The sequence below is a fragment of the Thermobia domestica genome, chromosome 7 (assembly GCF_964235325.1).
Source record: "Thermobia domestica chromosome 7, izTheDome1.hap1.1, whole genome shotgun sequence".
Classification (NCBI taxonomy): domain Eukaryota; kingdom Metazoa; phylum Arthropoda; class Insecta; order Zygentoma; family Lepismatidae; genus Thermobia; species Thermobia domestica.
This window is the reverse complement of record NC_137460.1, coordinates 83,492,137-83,517,509: the sequence shown is the minus strand read 5'-3', so window position 1 is coordinate 83,517,509 and position 25,373 is coordinate 83,492,137. Positions and strand designations below refer to the sequence as shown.

At 37.7% G+C, this 25,373-nt stretch overlaps 1 protein-coding gene across 2 annotated transcripts in view; it reads right to left on the bottom strand.

The window, feature by feature from the left end:
- Positions 1–25,373, bottom strand: part of Pkn (serine/threonine-protein kinase N) — a 173,501-nt gene that overhangs the window by 109,345 nt on the left and 38,783 nt on the right. The window contains exon 1 of one of the 2 annotated variants that reach the window (XM_081764968.1): positions 1,746–1,844. The exons of the other annotated variant lie outside the window; for it this stretch is intronic. The gene's annotated coding sequence lies outside the window, so the exon portion shown is untranslated. Of the gene's footprint in view, positions 1–1,745; positions 1,845–25,373 lie in introns of those variants that run through there. 2 annotated transcript variants of the gene reach the window in all.

Here is a 25,373-nt window from a genome sequence, read left to right as displayed (position 1 = left end):
AATAAATAACACAAGTTATTTTACGACAATAAGGAATATACTAAGAAATATACGCATACTACGTAAATATTCTGTAAAGAACAACAATTAATTCATTTTTCTAAATAAATCGGGTGATTTAATTACATAAAGGTAATTTCATTTTTTTTTTAAATCTTCAGTTTGATGACAATGAAATCTTTCAGTTTAACGTCCCACGATTATATCCATAAGGCTAAGGGAGACGGATGATTAAAGCAAGTGAATGATGATGGAAGAATTGGTGGAATGAAATGTGGGAGGAAATGGGAGTACCCTACGAAAATCCACGGACATGTTGTCCACCACCAACATACTCTGACGGGAATCGAGCCATGGATCCCATGCACCAGAGGTAAGCGCTCTACCACTGAGGCACCGTGCCCTTCCTCTTCAGCTTGATGTCTCATTATTACATTCTATAGACAAAAGGAGATGACTACACAGTATTTGTGATAAATTGGTGTACCGACCCGAATGATGAACCTAATTCAGTTTGTTGATTGTTTAACAATTTGGCAAACACAAGAGGTAATTTCAAAGCTGTAAAGATCACTGCTCAACAGCAGAATGAATTTATGAAGTGTACGTGCCACGAATGTAAAATAAATTAAGGCTTACATGAAAACATCTCGTACCAAAATAAAACTTTCGTTTTTATCCAAAAGTGTAAAATAAAATAATAATAATAATAATAATAATAATAATAATAATAATAATAATAATAATAATAATAATAATAATAATAATAATAATAATAATAATAAAATCTAATTCTGTTAGAAATTAATATGACGAAGCTTTAAACTGAAAACCTGAATTATCGGCTAGTACTGGAACTATCTGGTACTTGGTACAGGAATATATTATTTATAGTTGTCATATCGGACAAACTTGTGTGTATTTCGTGAAAAAACTCTTAGTTCAGAAAAAATGGAAACATAAGAACTTAGGAGCCGTAACAACATATGCGAAACGTACTGCAAAAACCCAAAATTAGGACTATGGCTGGTCCGAAGGCCCATATTGTTCAACTACATGATGTGTGGTCAGTGCATAGTTTTTCGACGTCGAAGTATGGTTTTCCAGACTAGAGTTCACTACAACTCAAGCAACTCCTGGAATGCTTTATATTACTGGATTTATAATGAAAAATCTGCGTCCTCACCGGGAATCGAATCCGAAAAACGTACACCAAAGACCACACCTTTAACCAAGTCAGTCAATCTAAGAATAAGCCTAGATTTTGGTTTCGAAAAGTGCTTGCCACTCAATATGGAATTCCTCATTTTCAACTATAATATTATATTTTAATTTTTTCTTCGCACCGAAAACCACATAGGACCTAAACACTGTGAGATTTTACCAAAAAGAACACTTCGGCTGTGCTATCGCCGTGAAGCGGCTGGGCTATCGCTTCCGGGTGGGAATGCAGTGTCGAGCATACTTAGCAGTTTCCTCTGAGTTTTCGGAATAATACATAACTTAGACTTACGAATTAAATTTAAAAAATATGAGACACAGATCGCTTTCTTCTCAACACACCCACAGGTAAACCCATAACTTCACTTAACTCCTACTTCAATAAATAATACATTAAATAATAACGGTTTCGCATATGAACTCGAAAACATGTCGACACTTAGCAAAACAGATTTTTTTATATGATTTTAAAAGCAAATTCACGAATTTTATAGTGATTGTTTCTAAAATGCCACTTAGCGTACACGAAATCCTCCGCGTTGCTTAAGAGCAGAAGAGAAAAGTATACGTAAATTCACAATTCATAAAGTTCACACAACACCGAGCACAGTTTGAGTATGAGATTGTTACTGTCTAGTGAAGCCACCAGAAAAGGGAGTTGGTTCGTTCCTCGGCACGCAGCCAGAACTTCTGCTATTTCGGGGAGATTGGAGGCAGCTCTCTCTCTCTGACGCAGCTGTACTTGCAACTCATTTACTTCTGGCCAGCGTAAACCAACATTACACACTTGATTTTATCTTACCTTAACTACAGAGTTCAATGATGCGAAGTCAAGGTGAACACATTAACAACTAGCAGTGCCAAAGGTCAGCTCACCTTCGGAAAGTTAAATTACCTATTACAATATATATGCATTAACTTCCTATTAAGATTGATATGAATCACGATAACCACGTGTAAAGCGTATCAAAATACCATATTTTTCATAATTTCGAAATATTAAGTGATCCTTTATTATATTAAGGAAAAGACATAATGGATTTGCATGAAATATCTAAGAGCAATACTAGTTATGTCGAACAAACGTTTACACAGTTACGTGCTACAACAGGAAAGAAGTAGATTCTGTAAATTTTGTTAATGTAATATCCTTGCATTTGTCTATCACACTAAAACTCTTCTAGTCTCTATATATTTGTTGTACCAATCTTGACCAAACATGGAATGAGGTAGACCTTGATTTCCTTAACCCTTTAACTGCCACAATGCATTAGCAAAAGCTATATCTCTGGGGCCAAAGCGTAATTTTGATTTCCTCATTTTATTTGGACCGATTCTGCGTACTGCATGTGTATAGCCTTCGAAAAAAAAAAAAAAGTGTGAGATCCATAAGTGCCACACGACACAAATTTATAAAAACAGTGAGGCTTCATAAAAACAGTTGATGCCTCCTGGCGGTTAAATAGTTAATATACACGTGAAATATTTTCCTATGTATATCTCTGGTTATCGATTTTAGGGTTTAGATTTCTGCGCTTTCGGTATCTATGGCGATTTAGCCCGTCACGTTTGAGGGATGACGTTCCACAGTGAGCACACTATCCGGGAAAAGGGAAGGAAGGAAGTGGTATGGGACCTACAAGTTAGGTACCACTCCAGCATTTGCCTGGTGTGAACGAGGAGAATCCAGGAAAACTTCATTCCGGGTGGCTGGCCTGAAAAAGCCAGCTTTTTCGACTTTTTTCGACCGAGCCCCCACCGGGAATCGAACCCGGGCGCGCTCGCACAGAATGCGAGAGCGTTAGCGACTACGCTGCGCGGGACCACCTCTGGTTATCGAGTTATCAGCTATCCAAATTGGTGTTTGGACTTAGTCAAACTTTCTCGCAAAGAATCTTGAATTGCTACTTAGAAGAATAAACTGAAAATACACGGAACAGATCTCTTAGGTGTTGACTTGAGTTTAAAAGTTAACGTGTTAAAACTTCAGCAAATCCAATGTGTACTTAAAAATAAAGATTTGCTAACATCAATGAAGGATGATTTTTTTTTTCTGCGATCATGAAACTCATACTCGTTACTTGTAGTGAATAACAGAAAATTCATGAAGACCAAATACTCTAGAAAGTTAAGGAAGCCATATACTATTTACAACATGCCATTAAAAAACTAATAAAATCTCTGGGTTTTATTTTTTACATTTCAGAAACTTGAATGCAGAAGTATAATGTCATAATGATCAGGTCATATTTCTTTTTTGTATAAAAATATGTATTAGTCATTTACTGACATTTCATAACTAGCAAATGCCTCCACTGTTGTTGCGGGCAATATTTTTAGTTCTTCCTTCTACACCTTTCATGTAGAATTTGTCTCAACTCGAGTCTCGCACGAAATTAGAATGCCTCGCATGGGCATCTTAGTGAACCACCTCCACGACTTCTCTTCAATATTCGATTAAACGTCTTTAAACACGGAGACACGTGTTTAATTATTTTAAATTAAAAGTCTCCATATCAAATTTCATCTCCGGCCTTAACGAATTCCAAGGTACTGAAATCTTGTTACAAAATCTGGTAGTCTAAAACGTATTGAGTCTTTTGTGCATGAGATGGCGTTAGCTCCACGGTGACAGGCCTAACGTCATTCCACAGCTGAAGCTAGTAGTGCAATAAGTGTTAGAATTCTTATAATCAGACGTAAGATACGTATTACACCGTGAAAGTTAGTGACGTTTCCGCAAAACTGTGCTTCATTTCAAAATTTTAGTTCGATCAAGACGCAAATGGTGCATAGGCCAATTAAGAAATTTGTGGTGTTTATGATCAAGATATGCTATCAAAAGCAGCAACCAAAAGAAAGAAATTTACAGAACGAAGTTGACTTACGAAGATGCTTCTCGCAATGAGCGACGAATCTAAAAAAATAAAAAATATGATGATATTCTGTTAAAAGTCGAGCAAGACCGGCATGTAAGCAGTCAATAACATCGCGACCATCACCAAATAGTGTCACACAATCTGAAGAAATCTGACTTTGAAAATATGCTCGATGTTTGGGTGCCACATGATCTGACTTTACAACATTCACTCGAACGATTTTCTATCTGTCAACCTCCACTGAAATGTAAGGAACTCGAGTCACTTTTGAAGCAGTAGATCATGAGTGATGAAGTGGCTAACCTACACCAACTTTGCGCGAAAAAGATTGTAATCAAAGCGAGAAGCTTACAGTACATAGGTGTGTCCAAAAAGTACCGGGACTGATCTCATATGAAACACAATTATTGATATTTGTGTACAATGAACTAGAAATCATCAAAATAGGCCTCTTGGGCATCAACACACCGCTGCCAGCGCTTTTTCCAACTTTTATAGGCTCCCTAGAACTCGGAACATTGCTCAGGTGCCTCGTCGAAACTACTTCACCGCGTCAATCGTATCAAAACGCCGTCCTTTCAGGGCCCTCTTGATGCGGAGAAATAGAAAGAAGTTACACGGGGCCAAGTCGGGACCGTAAAGTGGCTGCGGTAGCGTTGCCACGTTTTTTCTGGCCAACACCGGCGACAACTAGTGATGTGTGACTGCTCACACTGTTATGATGGAGTTTCCACTGGTCAGCAATCTTCGGTCGCACTCGGCGAACGCAATCCTTCAAACGGCGAAGCACTGCTGCGTAAAATTTACCGATGACGGTCTGTTCGGCAGGTACAAACTCCCTGTGCACTACTCCCTTCACGTCGAAAAACACAATGAGAATGGACTTGACGCGCGACTTGCTCATGAGAGCTTTCTTCAGTTTTGGAGACTGCTTCATGTATGCTATTCCACACTTTGTCGCTTTGTTTCTGGGTCATACTCTAAGATCCACCTTTCGTCACCAGTGATAACATTGTCTAAACAATTTGGATCCTTTTCCAAACATGCAGCCATTTCTGCAGCAATAGCCACATGCCGTACCTTCTAATCGTCAGTCAACATACCTTCTAATCGTCAGTCAACACTTTCGGCATAAGTTCCACGCACACTTTTCTCATGTTTAACGTTTCTGTGGCTATCTCGTGCAAAATAGTTTTCGGCAAACTTACTGCATCGGCAATCAGGCGCACACTGAGCCGACGGTCTACGTTCAACTGCTCCCGCACTTTCACCACATTCTCTTCATTTAAGCTCATTGAGGGACGTCAAGCACGTTCATAATCTTCTACCGATTCACGGCCATCTTTGAACATTTTGTGCTACGCGAACATCCTTGTGCGTGACATGGTTCCTGATAAGCCTCATGAATCATAGTATACGTTTCCGTAGCGGATTTGTTCAATTTGACACAGAACTTGATCGCATAACGCTCTTTAACAAGTCGCTCCATTTCACTTTCCGAAGGTTTCGACGACGCCAGACACACACACTTGCTACGATTACGCTCTACTCCAGCGTCTCGGAACCTACGCGTGGCAGTTGCCTCGCTTCCCTACCATGCCTCTCATTACGTCCCACTACCGCCACTGGTCCTGGTGCGCATTCCGACTTCGAAACAAACCAATCCCAATACTTCCCGAACATACTTTGTATGGTAAAGTTCACAGACGTCCAGGAAGGTTATGCTGTGCGTTTAGTCTATTGGAGGGGCATCGTTCATCCTGAGCGGAGATAGATTCGGACTTATACTGTCGACAATTTGTGCGAGTGCACCTAATAATTATTAATTTTAAACTAGTTGAGAATGCTCCATGAGCATTGCCAGAACGAACTTTAAAAAAATGGAGAGATGGAGCGGGAACGAAAACTGTAATTGTTCCTAGATGTAAATCTTTTTATCCGCACCTTCTCTCTCTCTCGCAAAAATTAGCAGAATATTATCTCTCTTTAATTTACAGTTCTCGAGATATGGTTGCTTCTAGAAATTTGAACTTTTTGGCCAATATCTGGGGAACGGTAGCCAGTTGGCCAGTAGACAGTTAATCAGTGGACACTGGTTACTATTTGGTATTAAAATGTTCACCATCCTCTTACGTATTGATCAACACTAATATGATCTCTCTAGAATTTATGGTTCCCAAGCTATGGCTCGTTAAATATCTAGAAATTGGCCATTTTTGGCCAATACCACAGGAACGGTAAGTCATAGAGAGATGATATTGGTGTTAGACAATACCTAATAGAATGTTACACATTTTCGTATCAATATTAATTGATAGCCATTATACAACTGGCCACTGGCCAAACCAGTCGTCAGTTGGACAGTGGCCACCGGTTACTATTTGGTACCAAAAAGTTCACCATCTTCTTAGGTATTGATCAACATCAATATCATCTCTTTACAACTTATGGTTCCCGAGCTATGGCTTCTTAAATATCTAGAAATTGGCCATTTTTGGCCAATATCACGGGAACGGTAAGTCATAGAGAGATTATATTGGTATTAGTCAATACCGAAGAGGAAGGTAAACATTTTGGTACTGATATTAATTGGTGGCAACTGGCTATTGGCCAAAGCAGTGGCCAGTTGGACAGTGGCCATCGGTTACTATTTGGTACCAAAATGTTCATCATCCTCTTAGGTTATGAACAACACCAATATGATCTCTCTATGACTTACGGTTCCCGAGATATGTATGGCTCCTTAAATCTCTGGAAATCGGCCATTTTTGGCCAATATTTTCGGGAACGGTAAGAGTGACGCAAAAAATTTAATCACTTTCTCTGATAGTTTTTGAAGCTCTATCAAATGCACGGTTCAAAAGTGAAAAAATCGCAAATAACAGACAGACGGACAGACGGACACACAGACATAGAGAATTCAGTAACGAACTTTTTAAGTTCGTTGAAAATACCAGACAGAGTTTTCAATAGAAAGGATGTCGTATATCACAATGACAATGCCAGGCCTCATACATCTTTAACGACCCGTCAGAAATTCAGAAAACTTTGTTGCGAGGTTTCGTTGCATCCACAGTATGACCCAGACCTGGGATCGTCAGACTATCATTTGTTTGTTTTCTTGCAGAACTCCCTGAATAATGCTAAGTTATTTTTTTAAAAAAAAGGCCTATGAAAATCACGTATCACAATACCGTGACCAGAACCACGAAAGTTCTATTAGTCCACCAGCGAACGAGTGCGGGCGGCCGATTTTGGAACTAAAATACAAACAACAGTGTTTCTAACCGGATCACTTGTAATTAATCTATCACAGTTGTTTTTGTCCTGTTCATAATAAACCACTTCACGCATATGTTCAAGTTAAGACAAACACAATTTCAAAAGTTATGGAAGTTATTTTCAGAACATTTTAAGGGACTGAAAAAAAAAAGTATATACACCCTCCATATTAATATGACAATAACTTGCGAATAAACTAACCTCAGTGTTGTACAAAGAAACACTAAGAACTTCGTAGCATTAGAGTGTAAGGAATTCCTAATTCATCTGTTAACGAAACCTCGAAGTTCATCTTTGTGAATCAAAGTTATACTTTGGCAACTGCGCTTTCATTGTTTAAAGCAAGTTCTATTGTGTAGTTTTGAGATAAGGCGTCTTCGAAATTGCTACCAATTTGGACCATGTGATCGATCGATTGACAGTACCTTCAGTAACAAATATGCATTGAGATCATTTTCGGATGTGCTGCAAAAGACTAGTGAGAGAGAAACTTATAATCTAACCGCCTCCGAAGGAGATTTGGATCCGCCCCTAACCCAATGTTACATTGAGGCGGTAGGGGAGCGATTAAAATTTAAAGTGGGGAGCCTGACAATTGATTTCTTATAGCTCGTGAAATTCAGAAAAAATGAATTTCATATTAAAAAAGAAATACAAAATACATTTTCAGGGTAACTCTTACATTCATTATGTTATTATAAAGTTAATGGTACTTTTGAAATTGATTAGAGTGAATAGATATGTATTTAAGAAACAAAACGTAAGTTTTTCAAAATATCAAGTTAGAAGAACGAAGTTTGTCTTCCATTGCTATCTCATTGCTCAAAGATACCGGCGATGAAACAATTGGCCGGAAATCTACGTAGCATATTTTAGTACTTACAGCTGTTTAAAGACGATTGATTACCTTTGTCTTTGAATTTCATATGTGCACACAGGATTTGTTAAACAAGACCGTACATCTGATATGTTTGAACTATATGCAACTTATGTTCACGGGCTAAACTCAGTCTTCTGAAGTCAATCGACAAATGATTACGTATTACAGACACAAAGACAACACTAGGCTCCCAAGTTTCAAAATTATATTGTGTATGAAAACAGATAATAGAATTAATTATTTGTCACAAGAGACCTAGGGTCTGAAAGAAATTCAGACTGAGTTCAAAGGGAATTTCTATACTCATAAATAAAAGTTGTGAATTTATTGTGTATTGAACCAATGATATTTATGCTTACATTACCCATACGCTGATGTTTTATCGATACTTTTATTTCACATTTACCAAAAGGCTGGATTACGATTATAATCCTAAAAGAAAGTGTAATCAGGTTTTACAAGGCAATCCCGAAAGACAAGCTATCCAATCCCGTAACCCTTTAAAAAATTAAGGAAAATTTGTTCTTCACTTCCTTTTCCCCCAAAGGGTTCACATTCATCGAAAAAATGAAATGAAATTTCTTAAGTTTAACGTCCCATGATTATGCTCTTTATGCTAGAGGAGACAGATGATTAATGAAAGTGAAACATTGTAAAATTAATTGTTGGGCTCTCACAGAACCACGTACAACAAAGACACATGCGCTAGCCAATAGACCAACGGAGAGAACTTCCACAGTTCTCGAGCGGAAACGTATCGGAATTCTTTCTTGGCTACAACTCAAGAAAATAATTTAGTTGTCAATCGATAGACCTACATTAAAACAAATACAAGCATCGCGAGCCTTAACTTGATTTAAACTTACAGTTACAAGATATTGCGCAAGTATCTAAGCTACCAACCCATAATTAATATTTTAGTCATTACATCTTATTACTGAGTTTTACAGGTTTCTACTGTTTTATAATGAAATCAAATAAAACGTAATCAATTTTTTTATATATAATCTGCTTAATATACGGTAGAAACTCACTTGTATGCTATCTTGTTTTTAAATTGTTAATTTCCATGCATATGCCATTATCCACAATACATCTGCATTACTGCAGGAATAACCATTACTGCATTCAATAACAACTATATAATTTATGGAGTTCTTTATTAAGCGAAACAGATTAGGCTACTTATAACATGTAAACTGCAACTTTTGAAAATCGTTGGATACACTGCAGGGTGACGCTCTCTGTTCCCCTGTCCCACCGCGCTTACCTAGAAACTGTTGTAAACACTACACTAGCGCCCTCCACGAAAAACCGCACTAATATCCTGGTCAGGTAATAACAGCGACGGAATTATCTCCGTCAACATCGAATTTCCAAAATACCCTTTCTTAGTGGTACCTTACGTCGCAAATTCTATACTGTCCGCACTTCAAGTTTCTAGCTTAAGCAGTTTGACTTAGGTGTTGATCGGTCAAGAATTCTTGTTTACATAGAGAAGATAAATCCACGCGATTTGGAGCGTCCTGGGGTGGCGGGTGTGGGCATGATTGGTTGGTATAAATGTTTGTATTCCCGGATACAACGGACAAAGTTAAAGAGCATTACAAAGCAGAAGGACTTCAGTTATTAAAAAATATAAGAAAACCCTTAATGCAGATGTACTAGAAACGCAGGGAGTTTGGCGACTTATATTTTATACGCAACAATAATTGAGATAAATAAAATTCTGAAAGAAACTAAAATATGCAATGCTCCAAATTATTCCACTGTAATTGTAGATTAACTCTGAAATGGACGTTTTACGAGAAAAACCAGGCACGTATAAAATAAAATTAGAATATATGTCTTTTAAAAGTGACATAGAATAGGAAGCAAATTTAATATAGGAAAAAATGCTAATATATCCAAAAAGGACGGTAATCACTAGTGTGTAAATTATTATAGCTTAATCCCCAGTACCGGGAATTATGAAATTCAATATCGTACTGTAGCAATAATATATAGGGCAATTCACTCCTTCTTCTCACATCCACTCACAAAGAATTAGATGTATGGTGTAAGACGAACAAAAAATACGTTTTATAAAAATATTCATTAATGCAATTAAAGAGTTGAGTAAAATATTTTAAAGTACGATTAAAATCATCCTAGTTTATACGATACTTCCCATACCCGACCAACTGTTAAATAGTCTCTTTAAAAACTGCTAGTATGAAATATATGGCAATTTCACTCGCAAATTCAATTAAATACTACTGCTTATATTCACAATATTCAGACAAATTTTACTCAATTAGGAGTTGGAGTGTCAGAAATTTTAACCCACTGTGTAGTACTACTCCAGCTCCAAATTACCTATTTCTTTGTTATTTTCATACAGATATACAAGATTTTGATTTTATTTTATTTTGAGTTTAGCGTCCCTTTCAGCAGCGAAGCTATATGAGAAGTGGACTAACAGTTTAACGTTGGATCCAAACCACATGGTTACCCGCCACGAATCTAACCCACGTCTCCCACACCAAAGACTCGTACGTTAACCGCTTAGCCACGAGGAAGCCGCAGATATACGGAAAAACGAGGGTGTAAATAGATATAATAATAATAATATGAATGATTTATTTTGGACAATATGCAGTGTTGGAAAGGCATTTAGAAAGCCCTACACATCGTCTGAAACTAAATTTGCACAAACGAGTCGTGTCTGCAGAAGGCAATCGGATTGTAGTATCAGTAGAGGGTCTGATGTAAGTACAATAGTCTGAAAGTCGTCGGACAATACGATGCGTAATTACAAATGCGAATCAGCTGTCTGTTTGCAGTGTAAGGAAGACGCCAGACAATGTTTATTTTACAATTAAATGATTTCGAGTAGACATATACTTGGGATCCGAGAGATTGGGTGGTTGTTCTGAAGAATGGTTATTCGATGGGGTTATGACGCATCAGTACGTCATCAGTTGTATATAGGATGAGAACTTGAGAATTCCCACAGCAGACGGTGTTACCGCTAAGCACCAATGAGCACCAGGATGAAAAGATTGTTCGGGGCGTTCTAACTGATAGGACGGTAACTATCAGTGCAATCAGACCCTCCTAGCAGGTTACTATTCCACGTTCCTATCAAACGATTACCCGACCCACGTTTCTCTCGAATGATTACCCGAGAACGTCTTCAATGTGTAGAAAGACTGCAGTGGCAAGGAAAATGGAGGGCCATGGTATTAAGCAATTGGAGTCGTTTCTATCGCGAACACAGTAGCGGTCGTGTGCGTGTTCAGACAGGCAGGCGAGCGGAAAATCCACCACAATACAGGGCCTACATCTGGCATTCCGGTATGGAGAAAATAAACTACATATCCCGCTCACCTCCAGTCTTTGTTTAGACGAGTATTACTACATTGTCAATTCTGTTCTCCAATTTTATCTGGACACTGTTAAGAACTCATCTTCTAACAGAATAATGCGCATCTCCATATCGCCACACAATCGAGCATACTGTATCCGGAATATACTTTCTATTCTGGCCCGTAAAGTCTCCAGCTCTAAGCGCTATCGAACACGTGCAGGACACGATGGACAACGCTTGATCGCCAGACAGGCTCTGGTAACGGCAATCGCCAAGTTACGCCCAGATGTACAACACGTATACAATACTTTACCCTAGCTATTCAACATTTGTACGACTAGCTACTAGCTCAAACAGCTGCTTGTGTAGCCGCTTGGAGTGGTTCCACGTCCTTAAGTATGTTTTTGAATACTTTATATACACCTGGCCTGGATCCTGTATATCAACCTACTGCTCAAGGAAGGTCTCCCTAACTCTTCTACACAATCATCTATTTGCGCAATTCTTTTTATTATTTTACTCACCAGAGCTGTCACTCCATCTCATATGATTGCGTTTCCTAGATTATTTCTTATTTCTTGGTATCCAGCCAAGGATTGCTTCTGACCACCGATCACGGTTTCCTCTTGACTATGCTCGACAATTAAGCTATTTAAATGCCGTTGTTTTCACAATAATATCCATAACTTTTCTCATCTTTCTGACTCAAAATATTATTTTCTTATCTTTGCGGATAAGTTCTAGCACATATTTTTTATGCCTTGTTGTGTCTACGGGCACTGAATGTCTGATTTTGTTGCTGTCCATGTCTCCGATCCATGTCAAAATGTGGGAGAATGCATTCAGTGAAAATTTTACGCTTTAAATGGTTTTCTTGGAAATCGTTAGAAGCTGTTACATCTGGTAGAAAAACAATATGAAGCTGTTTCTTCCTAAAGAACTCCAGCCTAGTTTAACAGTGTGTTATTTTTTAATGCAAGAACTCGTGGATATCTTGTCTTAGATAAACGCAGGTATTTACTTCTTGAAATTCCGTATTTTCAATTTTAATCATTAATTTCTTGGAAAATCGCTCGGAACTGTTATATCAACATGAAGCTGTTCGCTCCGAAAGCACTCCAGCCTAGTTTAACCGTGTGTTATTTTTTTAATGCGAGAACTCGAGGATATTTTGTGCAAGATATACACAGATATCTACTTCTTGTAATTCAGTATTTGCAACTTCATCCACTGATTTTTTGGAACAATGCTTTCCTCTTTTTCATATTCACTTTCAACTTAATTTTTCTACTCTTCAAATTAAGCTCTTTATTCATATCTTTCAGTTCTGTTGTTTCCGAAGAGTGCTCTATCATTGACGACACGTAGATGAGTTAAATGTTCACTATATTTTTTGTTATCTCAGTTAAGAGACAAACAATGTTTCTGTACTCTGTAAAAAGGTTGAGAGAATATCACTCTATCGCACACCTTCCTACATTCTTACTCTTTGTACAGTCAGTTATCGCACTGCTATATTTATGTCGTAGACAACTTTCATATAATCTTCTTCGTGACCACTTGATTCAAGACCGTTAATAACAGCTAAGGTCTCCATCAAAGTTTTTTCTTTTTTTCATAAATCAATGAACGCAGCACGTACGGGTATTTCATACTCGTCTGTTCTCTTGGATATACGAAATGTTTTTTTCCTAATTGGAGAATCAGTATTTTAGTAAACATTTCGAAAATTGCAGGGAGAAGGCTTAGAGGCTATAGTTGAGTGAATCTTCTTTGAGTTCTTTCTTATGCAGCAGCATGATCATGGTCTTTCTCCCTTCTTGTGAACTCCAGCACTTCGTAGATATCAAGTATAAAGGCGTGCTCGAATTATTTCCGCTTCTTCTGCAGCTTTCTTTACAGAGACTGTTCCGTGTACATTAACAAAATTGTACGTACCAAACAGATACGAAAATACATAGCGCCAGGTGTTGTGTATCGATACGTCTCTGATTCTCAACGATGGCATGGCAATATAATTTCCATTGCAGAAGGCTTCGTTGTAGAACTGTAAGGGTGAATCCCCCCCTCCCCCCAATTCATCGTTCACAACATTCCAGAGTCCACTCTCAGTTGTCGCAGGCTGCATGTCCGAAACAATTTTAACCAGTCTAAACCCACAAAAGTACACTGGACTTGCGTCTGGAGAGAGACTTCATGTATTTCGTTGAAAGGTAAGGCTTCTATTCCAATAGCCCCCTTTATTCCTGGTAGAATTCGACAGGCGATCTTAAGAAGTGTAATGAAGCTTTGTCTCGAAGGATGCGGACCATGATCTCATTTCCGAATATTTGTGGTTTCTCCTGATCACAGGCCTCAGGTTCTTCTTCTGGTAGTACTGGGAGTTGATTTGGCTGTTTTTTTGACTACAAATCTTCACTTTGCCTCGCAGACAAGGTGACAATAGGCAGCAACTACCATAAACCTCTTAGGAAAGCCTCTTTGCATACTCGGACCCATTTTGTGAAGCGCGAAGCGCCTTTGACCCTATACATGATCGCTCTTGGTTTGCCACAGTCGGAAAGATACACCCACGCTTCAGGCAACATGGCGACATACTGCTACTTTGGTTTGTCAGATGGCGTTCGTACAGCTTCCGGGTATTAGTAAGGTGATGGTCATAGTCGCTAGCCGTGAATGCCTTTTCGAGATTCAGTCGTTGGTGCACGACACATTTAATACAATTCCCCATCTGTCTTTGGGTCAGGAGATATTCTTGTATGGCTATTTGGCGAAGTTTCGCCTGCATCTGGTAGTGCTTTGTGTGCGTGCGGCCGTGTTCTAGTTTCTTCTGTTGGAGAACGCTGGGGCCACGTAACCCTTCAACTTTCCAAGCACTTCTTGTTTGAAGTTAAGCTAATGCCACAAACCTTGCCCTTTACTACTTTCTAATTACTGAAACACCATACTCTGCATCGTAAAAAGATACAACATAATCTTTCCATAGGCAACTCAGTTTTGGCAGCATTTTCGGCACAGGTAGAAAATTCAAATATTCTCTCACAGCTCACACACTACACTGTCAGAACACCTGATCAAGGTCGATGAGTTCATTCTGCGCCCGGAGAAAAGAATCGCGTTTGATCAAACATTTATAGTATGTCTCTCTCTCTCTCTCTCTCTCTCTCTCTCTCTTATATATATATATATATATATATATATATATATATATATATATATATATATATATATATATATATATATATATATATATATATATATATATATATATATTTCCTTGTGTGCGTTCTTTATGGCGTATGCAAATGCTGGCAAGAACGCAGGGTATCTTGGTTTTCTCTTCATTTCTGCTTTCTTTCACTTCCAGTTCAACGCTTAAATCGAATTAGTGTATAACTGTTAAATCTCTTTCAATATAGCTTCGCAGATTTTAGTGGTCGTGTATCTTTGGTTCTACTATCTGCTTCCGTTTATTGGTTTGGTTCTGTTTTGCCGTTTTACGGCTCATGTCATTTTCCGTTGTTTTATCTTACGAAGTCGCTACTGTATTCAAGTACTGTCTTCCAAAGTTTTATGTGTTTTATTTCGGATGTCATATTATGTCCCACAGTTTTAAGTATATTGACACAAAATGGTTAGAGATATTTTAATATCCTAGTAACACAAGTTAACGTGGACACATTAACAAATGTTATGAACAAAATCACCATTATTCAAAATGGCTACCATTAGTAGGCAAACACTCCTTAAGTCTTTGTGACCATTCATCAATTGCATTACGCAACAGATCAACTAAAAAATCTGCAGTCCCCTCCCGAAGAGACCACTTTAAACTTTCAATATTGGCTGAGTCCTGCTGGAAGCTCCAGTTCTGTCCGTGGAAAAGGGCATTGGTGAGATTCTTGACTAGTCTCTCAAGTAATATCTCCTAGTACACTTCTGCTGATGTTTTGACTCCTTCACACAAATGGAGCTCCGTTGTGCCCTCGTAGCTCACACCTCACTACAGCATGACTGAGGCACGAAGCAGATCCCTCTAGATCCTTGAAGCCTTTTCACCAGTTTCTCTAGAGGATGTGGCATATATCCTCTCATTTTGAGCATTGAAAGTTTCCTCAACACTAAAAATCTCTTCATTAGTGAAAAGAATTCGACGGTGCCCATTTGCTGCGTAACGCTTAAGTAAGCGCTTTGCTTTTAGGAGCCTCTGCTGCTTTAGTTCTTGTCAGGAGATGTCCTTTGCGTTGTTTGTAACCACTGTGTTTCGATTAACGTGCGAGACAAAGACATTTTCGATATCTTTAGCTCACGAGCCATAACGGACTGTTTCCTATCTGGGTTTCGTCGGACACGCGCCGCTACTGCTTTCACAAGTTCCAGTGTTCGTATTGTGCGTGGTCTTCCTTGCCGCGGGCGATCTTGCACAGTTCCAGTCTCAACAAAGCGTTTAATAGTATGATTTTTTTTTAATTAATTTTTAGCTTCTGGAGACTTTTGAAAATCTTTCCTGGTGATTTGCCTCCTTGTGCAACGCTATCACGGTTACATGATTTCCATACTCGCCGCATTTCATCTTGAGCATTTACAACTGACATCTTTACACTTCTTCAGCTCATCCAGCAATAACTCATGCTTCAAGATACCGCTCTTGCCGTCGCTTGCTTGTACGGACGGAAGTACAGCCACTTTCAAAAGTTGGGACAATGTTCATGATAAGAGTAGGTATACGTGTTTATGTCTGTAAACATTTCACAGAAGATCCAATATTTTTTATGCTCATACAATTGGAATATGAGCAGTCCTCTCCGGTGATCTAGTAGCTAGTGCATGGTTCTGGGTTGAATGGTTGGTCAGAGAGACTCAAAATTTGAACGCTTTACGCTGGTTCGGATCCAATTTTAATCTGTAGGTCCGTCTCATATAGCCTTGATGATAAAAAGGGATGCTATACCTTACACATACACCAAAAAAAAAAAAAAAAAAAAAAAATGGAATACGACCATATTCACATATCAAGTAAGTCTAGCGTAGTTGATGGTATGCACTTTCAAATTTGATGTGCATAGCTCCGGATTCTAATTCTTTAAAATATATGAAGGTGGGGAGCTATCTAAATAAAGAAATACTAGCACTAAGAGTTAATGCGTTTACCACGCATCAACTAGTTAAATTAAAGTTATTTGGCTTCCAGAGCAGCATCATACTTCATCAAGACGACCAAAAATTTCGGTTCAGTTCAATACTAATTATTTCCGCTTTAAGATATCCCAACATTGTGCAAATACGTATAGAGCATTTCAATAAAACAAACCAAGACACCGACATTTACGAAGTACAAAAAAAAAAAAAAAATCAGAAAGTAATGGTCAGGTTCCAGAGTGCATATAATATTTAGAAATTACTGGTACGCAACTTGCAAGAAGATAAATTATTATACATTATGTTCCCTCGCTCCTCTTTCTCAACAAAACATTCTCAACCTCTGATTTAACAACATATTTATTCAGTTTAGTGCAAACAATCACCTAAGGCCAATATTCTATATCTCCGTATTTTCTCTCTGACAATACTTTATTTGAAACACAATGTCTTGATAAGCAATCTGGATATTCATTTCTAGAGAAACGAAAGTTCGCCAGTTTCACATTTCGTGCCAATCCAATCGAGTCAGGATTGTAGTTTCTCATTTGCTTCCTCTATAAGGTATTCTTTTACATAATTTTCAAATTTCACATATCCAATTATCTCTTTTCCAAAAGCTTTCCAACTAGAATCATGTACCCCTTACGTACTTCCCATACAGACAACGTGTCGCAACGATCTTTATCATATGCTATTTAGTAATGAATACATACTGTAAAGTTTACGATTAAAATGAAATAAAATTTCCGTTGCAAGTTATGCGTTTTAAGATAAAGTAGACGGATGATTACTGAAAGTGAATGATAATGCAATTGGTAGAATGACAGCGTAGGAGAAAACGGACAATCCTGAGGAAAAATGCGGACAAGATTATGTTCTCTGCAAACTCAAATGGTATGGGCTCGAACCAGGGATACCCTAGTACCAGAGATAAGCAATCTACCATTGAGCCACGGAGCTCCCAGTTTAGAGTTGTGTAAGCTTCTACTTGTCTGTCTGATCATCTGCATAGGGGTCAATTGTGAGACCCCATGATTATATCTTCAAATGTTTCAGTCTAACGTCCCATGATTACACCCTTTACGCTAAGGAAGGTGGATGATTAAAACAAGTGAATGATGGAATAATTGGTAAAATGAGAATGTGGGAGGAAACGGGAGTCACTCGAGAAAACACACAAACAAGATGTCGTCCACCACAAACTTACTTGGCCGGGTATCCAACCAGGGACCTCACGCAACAGAGGTAAGGTTCTACTACTGAGCCACCACGGCCCCCTCTATGGTTATAAAAGTCTTTTTGTTTTTCATTTCAGGTCACCCTGTTGGAATTCACATAATAGCAGAAGAAATTCAACAACTGCATATGGTGATGTAGTTCGCGCTGCAGAACTGAATTATTTCTAAAGTGACGATCACAAATGAGAGTGCCCACATTGTGTGGTGGTATTCAGAAACAAAATCCATACCTCAAGTGCAACATAACTTTTGCCATGTGCATAGTAAGGACCGTCCGTGTTGTTTTCGTCAAATGGAAGTGTTGTGAAAGGAGATGGTGAAGGAACCCAAGACATTGAAGAGAGAGGTTCTGGAAAATGTTCGAACGAAGTCCAAAGAAGTCTATCAGGCAAGCATCGAGTATTGAGAATGAAAAACGTCAATTGTACTTGCATCCATACAAGGTACAAATTGTATAGGAAATTAAGTCTGATAAAAAACCAAAGCTCGAAACATTTGTAATTGCTATGCTGAATGGCGTTGCCGATTATGATACCTTTTCATCACGGCTAATGTTTTCAGATTAGGCCACTTCTATCAGTCAGGGAAGGCAAGTTGACAGAATGTGTGAATTAGACGCTCCGGGGGGGGGGGGAGTATAAGTAAAACGCATCCTTAGAACAGATGCTCAACACTCCAAAAGATAATGTTTGGTGTGATCTTATGAACAAATTGTAGGACCGTTTTTCTTTCAAGAGGATATTGTTGCCCGTGACTCTTACTTGGACACGTTATAGAACTTTGCTGTACCACATATAACGCACACGCAGCCGACAATAATTTTTCACCACATGGTGCCTCGCCACACTGAAATTTTCAGGTTTGACTTTTGAAATGCCATATTCCCTAATTATTGAATTGGCCGTAGCCGACCAATTTCTTGATTTCCACGTTTTCCTGACATTACCCCATCGATCATCTAAATGGTATTAATTATACGTGTCGCCCTCCCCGGTAGTTTAGTGGCTAGCGCTCACGTGGTCCCAGGTTCGATTCCTGGTGGGAGAGCACATTAATTTCACATTCATTCACTTTCATTAATCATCAGTCTCTTTGAGCCTAAAAAGCATAACCATGAGATGTTAAACTGACATATTTCATTTCAATTATACATGTGCACCGTGAGACACTATAAAAGTATATTTCTTTTTTTCATTTCAGGTTACCCTGCTGAATTCTAATAACAGCAGAAGAACCTCAACAAGTTTACGTGGTAATGTAGTTCGCACTAGAATCATAGTCGCGCTGCAGCACTAAATTGTATCTAAAGTGGCAATCCCAAATGAGCGCACCTATATCGTGTGGTGGTATGCAAAAACAAAATCCAAAATTCAAGTACAACGCAACCTTGTTATGTGGGGGTGCATCAAAGACAAAGTACAAAAGTTGACATCATCCTAGATTTAAAACATCGCATAAAATACGCTATAAAGTTTTTCCCGTTAGAAAGCTACACAATCCATGTGAAACTGACTGCGCTGAAACGTTTTAAGTTACATTATCATTTTCATGTTTCCCACACTAATTTCCGTCTCCCCTACATTTGTTTGAAATGTTGGAGTCTCACAGTAGACAACTTGCATAATGAGACTCAATTTATTAAGACCAAAATAAAAAGTTCTCAATCTTTGTCGTCCAGATGGACAATCTTCATACCTAACCTGACAACACTACAACACCGTCATTCATTTGTTACTTTTATTCTTCTCAGTTAACGTCCCTTTTACGTACATAATACATGCAGCAATTCCTCCAATACAATATTTAAAACGTCTACTTTTGTCTGTATTTCTGATCCATATGGAGCTTTTTACTCTACTCAAAGCTCTTTAAGAAAAGCATTTTCTTTATTGTTATCGATGCTCTCTTCGCTGTCATCGTCTGTAGCAGGGTGGAAAAAAATCATGATTTTTTTTATTTAAATCGATTTTTTTTGGATTTAAATCAAATCTTTCTCCTCGTATAATACAAGTCGCGAACTGAAGAAAAAGCATTACGAATTAGTATTAAATGCTAATTATGCCATTTAAGTGAAAGTATAGGGATTGAATTTTGAATTAATCCGCAATCGTTAACCTATATCAATCCCAAACAATGTTTCTCAACAATTTTAAATTATGGCTTTTTTTTTTTTTTTTTTTTTTTTTGTAAATTATAGACTTTCAGTCAAGCATCATCCCTATTTATCCTAGGATCATGGTTCTTACCTCATTCTCTTCAGAATAGAACAACCTTTAAAACGGTAACATTCACATTTTCCCTATCATGTCCCTGAAGCGGAAAATTTTGAGAAGTCGGGATTTTTTCTGATTTTTTAAAGAAAAATTGATCCCCTCTGGACTCCCCTGTGTTAACGCACAGATCTCAAAATCAACTGGGAAATACTAAGTGTGTACTAAATGTGAACAAAATTTCAAGCTTCTATCTTGAATAGTAAGGGTGGGAAAAATATTTAACAATGAGCTAAGAACATCCCCACAATACCCCAGATGACCCGGATGTAATATAAAAATTTCCTCAGACATCCCGATTTATCCTAGAATCACGATTTTTACATTATTCTCTACACAATAATACAGAGTTTCAAACGATACCATTAAAATGTCCCCATCGTGTAGGCTATCTGGGGCTGCAAAATCACGAAAAAAAAAGGATTTTCTGTTAAGGAATATCCCCTATTTTACTTTTATCCCTCTGTACCGCCTCTGTTTAAAGGCCAAGATCTGAAACAAATCTGAAAAATACTAAGGGCTGCAGTGAATGAGTGTCCAAAATTTCAAACTTCTAGATGCAAAAGTAAGCCTGCGAAAAATAATATCCCCCAAATACCCCAGATTTCCGTATAAAACAGGATCTCAGGTAACAGTTTCCTGAGGCATCCCTATTTATCCTAAGGTCATGGTTCGTACATCATTCTCTTCAGAATAGAACAGACTTTCAGATTGTACCATTCACATATCTCCATCTTAGGCGGAAAAATCGTGAAGAAAGCTATTTTTTGTTGAAAGTATCCTTTTTCTTTAAAATACATTTTTGCCCCTCTGGACCCCCTTGTTTTCACGCAGAGATCTGAAATCATCTCAAAAATACTAAGGGTGCACTGAACGAGTGTGCAGAATTTCAGTCTTCTGAATGCAAAATGTAGGACCGCCAAAAAATAATAAAAATAAGCACAACAAAAAATATCTTTTTTAAAAATTTATGACGTCATCACATCCTATGTCTCGGCAGAGAGAGGCGTGAAAGCATATGTAACGTGCTCTACAATACCTTCAGTCCTGAATAAACGAAATAAAAAGCTTTATTGGTACTTTTTTAATTGAATAATGAAGATTTTATCCTATCACCTAAAAATAGGTGATATAATTTAAAAGGTTAAGCGTTAAGGAAAAAGTACAGCAACGCTTATCAAAGTGACACTTATTTTTCACAAAAGTTACTGATATTTGGCAGGGGCATATTTTTAAGGAAATTGTAACTAGCCTGGGGCACGAAATACATAAATTTTGCCTAAAGTTATAAAATCTAAAAAAAAAAAATAAAATAAAATAAAATAAAATAAAAAAGTAATAAAAAATTCGGAGAGGGGATAGGACACTTCTAAATACGCCCTATTATCTGGGAACAAATATATAGACGCGCGCACAAAATAATCTTCATCTTAAATGTCGATGGTGATTTCCCCGTTGGAATAGTTAACTATTTACAATATAAACCCTATGTTACGAAGAGAAGAAAACAGGATTGCCCTGTTACCCGTTCAAAACGGGATTTTCCTCTAATCATCCTCTGCATCACACTTGTTTTCATAGTATGCTGTACATACTATACATTTGAGTCTCATTGTATTATCATCTTCTTTCATAATCGAAATAACAGATCAGACACAGGACTTTACTTATTTTCACTTTAAATTATTTCGGGATTTGATTTAAATCAACGATTTTTATTTTAAAAATCAAGTGATTTAAATCTTGATTTAAATCAGACTGATTTAAATCAATCCACCCTGGTCTGTAGTGGCCACTTTGAAAGTGTAACAACATCCTTTTCACTTCTTTCATCTACGAATATCATGCTACCAAAACATTTAATGTCTTCACTTCGATTTTTCTCTTCATGTAGAAAAATCCTTATTTCTTCCTCATGCTTCTCTCCTAAGTTGAGGATGTTAGAGTTTGTGTGACAGTCCGTCAGTCCGGGAGACAAAAATCTCAAGATCTACTTGATGAATCACTAAACTTGATCAGAATATAGAATGTCAAAAGTTAGGAAATTAATTTGTTAATGAAGACAATATTCAAACCGAAATGGTAGGAATCAACTATTTCCGGTTTTTACATTGATCACTAAAGAGCAAAACTAACAGATAGATACAAGCAGTTTCCTGCAATCGATTAACATAATCATTACCAGCAGTTACACAAGTTATTTAAATGCCTATAACAGTCATTCAGTCATTCTTTATTAACACCTCCTGTTCTATACATTAGAAAACTGGAATTTTGTACGTACTGTCAGATGATGATCTAGTATGATTTGATGTTAGTCGGATATGGTACGGTAAAAGCTTTAATTCAAATCCGACCAAGATCGGATATGGGAGCGAACGTGTTAAATCCAGGATACGTTCCACCTCCACCCTTAATTATTCTAAGGCCATCATAACCTGAGCTCTGACAGATCTAACATCGTGTAAGTTGACGACAGTGTTGCGAACTGTCATAGCAAGAAGAATCAAAGCGACCACTTGACAGAACGATGAAGGAATCGAATAACTTTTATCACTGATTGAATCAGATTATAAGTTGAAATATTCACAAACTAGATATTTTAAAAAATAATCGTACTTCACTTAACTCTTCAACATTCCAGCACAACGTAGTTCTACTAGGCCTAACGTTATTGCCATAATAATGAATATTTTTTTCTTTTTCCACTTATTGATACAACTCTGTCCTTTTGACAAGTTTTCTACGTAAATAGAAGTGGGGTTACATGGAACAACAACCGGTCCACCTCCCTGTCGCCGCAGGGAGTAGGTTATCTTGGAATTGAAAGCGAAGAGGGTAGCGAGCCTGTACGGCTCTTCTAAAATTCAAGGGCAATGAACCGTGTTTGGAATGTCAGGCTGAAATTAGTAGAATTTCTAATGGTTTTTGTAGGAAATTTGTTGACATCGGAAAAAATGTACATAGTCTATATATTAATAAGACCGTTATAATGAGCTTTTCATAAGGACTGATTTAGAAATTGAGTAGTTGGAAAGTAACGATAATGATCTAGCTACGTTTGTCTTTTCGGAGAAGACTTTTTTTTTCACCAATATGTGAAGGGGAGGATAGGTTTAGACCCACAAAAATACATTTGGAAACACTAGGTTGTTTCCATGGTAACAGAAGTGTTGTCGCATTTATACCTACTCATTACTATGAAAGTTTTTGGGTTGTCAGGTTGTTTTGATTCTTTGTGCTATCATCTCAGTGCATTGGTGTGAATATTGTGGTGTAATCGTTATTATTTTCATTCATCAGTGGAACATAGTTTGTATTCGTATTATTCACATAGACCTAAAATATATATTTAGTATGTGTATGTGTGTGTTTATGAACACAATGCCTGAAGTGCGTAAGAAGTGCGGAAAGAGGGTACCCTTGACAAGTCAGGCACGGGAATTTGTGTTTAATCTTAGGGAATATTTCGAAAAAGACCATAACGACGATCCTTTATTGCCATTGAATAAAGTGATTGAAAGAATAGATTCAGCTTTATACATCAGCCCTACTACTGTGAAAAGAATCACAAAAGAGAAGTGCCCGAAAGACCTCGCTGAACCGACGGAAACTTTATCTACCCTACGAAAAAAGCGTAGGATTTCTACAGTAAACGGAATTAAATTGTCTACAATTGAAAGCCATTCTCTAACGTAAGTAGTTTTCAATTTTAAAAAAAGACATAACATTATGGGTCTTACGCAGAGTCGTTCTGACGCGTGTTTAATGTCATACTAAAGAGTTGAGTTGATTTTGAGTTTAACGTCTCTTTCACCAGCGAGGCTATATGAGATGTGGATCTACTGATTAACGTGGAATCCGAACCACATGAGCTCCCGCCGGAAATCGAATCGAGGTATCCCATGCCAAAGGCGTACGCTAACCGCTTAGCCACGAAGCTCGATGCCATACTAAAGAGTTCGACTAACATATGTTTCCATGCAGTAGTCAGCCATTTAGCATGACGCTACGCTAATCATACGTCAAAACGACTCTGCATAAGGTCCTATGTGTTTAGGACAGTTGTTTTCTTTACGATTTTGTAAACTATCTTAACGCAATACTAATTTGTTTGTTTCTTGGGGGGCGCGGTGGCTCAGTGGTAGAGCGTTCACCTTTGGTGCTCGGGGTCCCGGGTTCGATCCCAGCCCCCGCCAAGTGAACTTTGTGGTGGACAAACACCGTGCTCGTGGGTTTTCTCGGAGTTCTCCAGTTTCCTCCCACTTTCTTCATTCCACCATTTCACTCATATCTCATAATCACCGTCTCCTTTAGCTTAATCGGCATAACCGTGGGACGTAAACCTCAAAGATTTCATTTCATTTTTGTTTGTTTCTTTTGAAAATATTCTTTCGTCAGGTATAATATTAAATAATATTTTTGTTGTAATACATACGTGATTCTTTTCCCCACAAAATGTGCCCCTTGTTATATTATATTGTTACAGAAGATAAATGTGGCAACCGCGCTTGATCACAAGTGGAATTGTCAGAGCTCTTCTTAGCGTAGCCTTACTCTAAATTCCGAACACATTTCACCTCCACCTTTAACTCTCTACTAAAAACAGCAGTGGCAGAAAGCAAGTTTTAATGTTGATCGTTATCGAATAAAAATAGTAACATGACAAAAAGCGTCCCAAGAGAAAAAAAAAACTAAAATCATCATATCCTATGCGTTATACATTCCAACACCACAATGTTGTATATTGGGGTTGTATATGTCTCAGGCGTTTGTTCCATGGCCAAATAATACTGAAAAAGGAAAGATAACCATTTCTTGAGTTTAAGATAAATCTTTATTTTTTGAGTGTTTTACCCAATGAACACCATATATAACTGACATTATAATTAATTGTATATGTAATGTATTTTCTTATTACATACTGCATGCAAGAAGAGAGAAAACACTGGTCATACATGAATTAGAAACTCCAACCGGAAGTAGGCTCAAATCTTGCAAACGGTGCGACATATTGAGAAAAAATAATCGAAAAAATCTCCCCTTTATGATATCCCTTGCCGATTTTTTTTAATCAAGACGTCTTTCACTTGAGTCTGTAAAGGGACA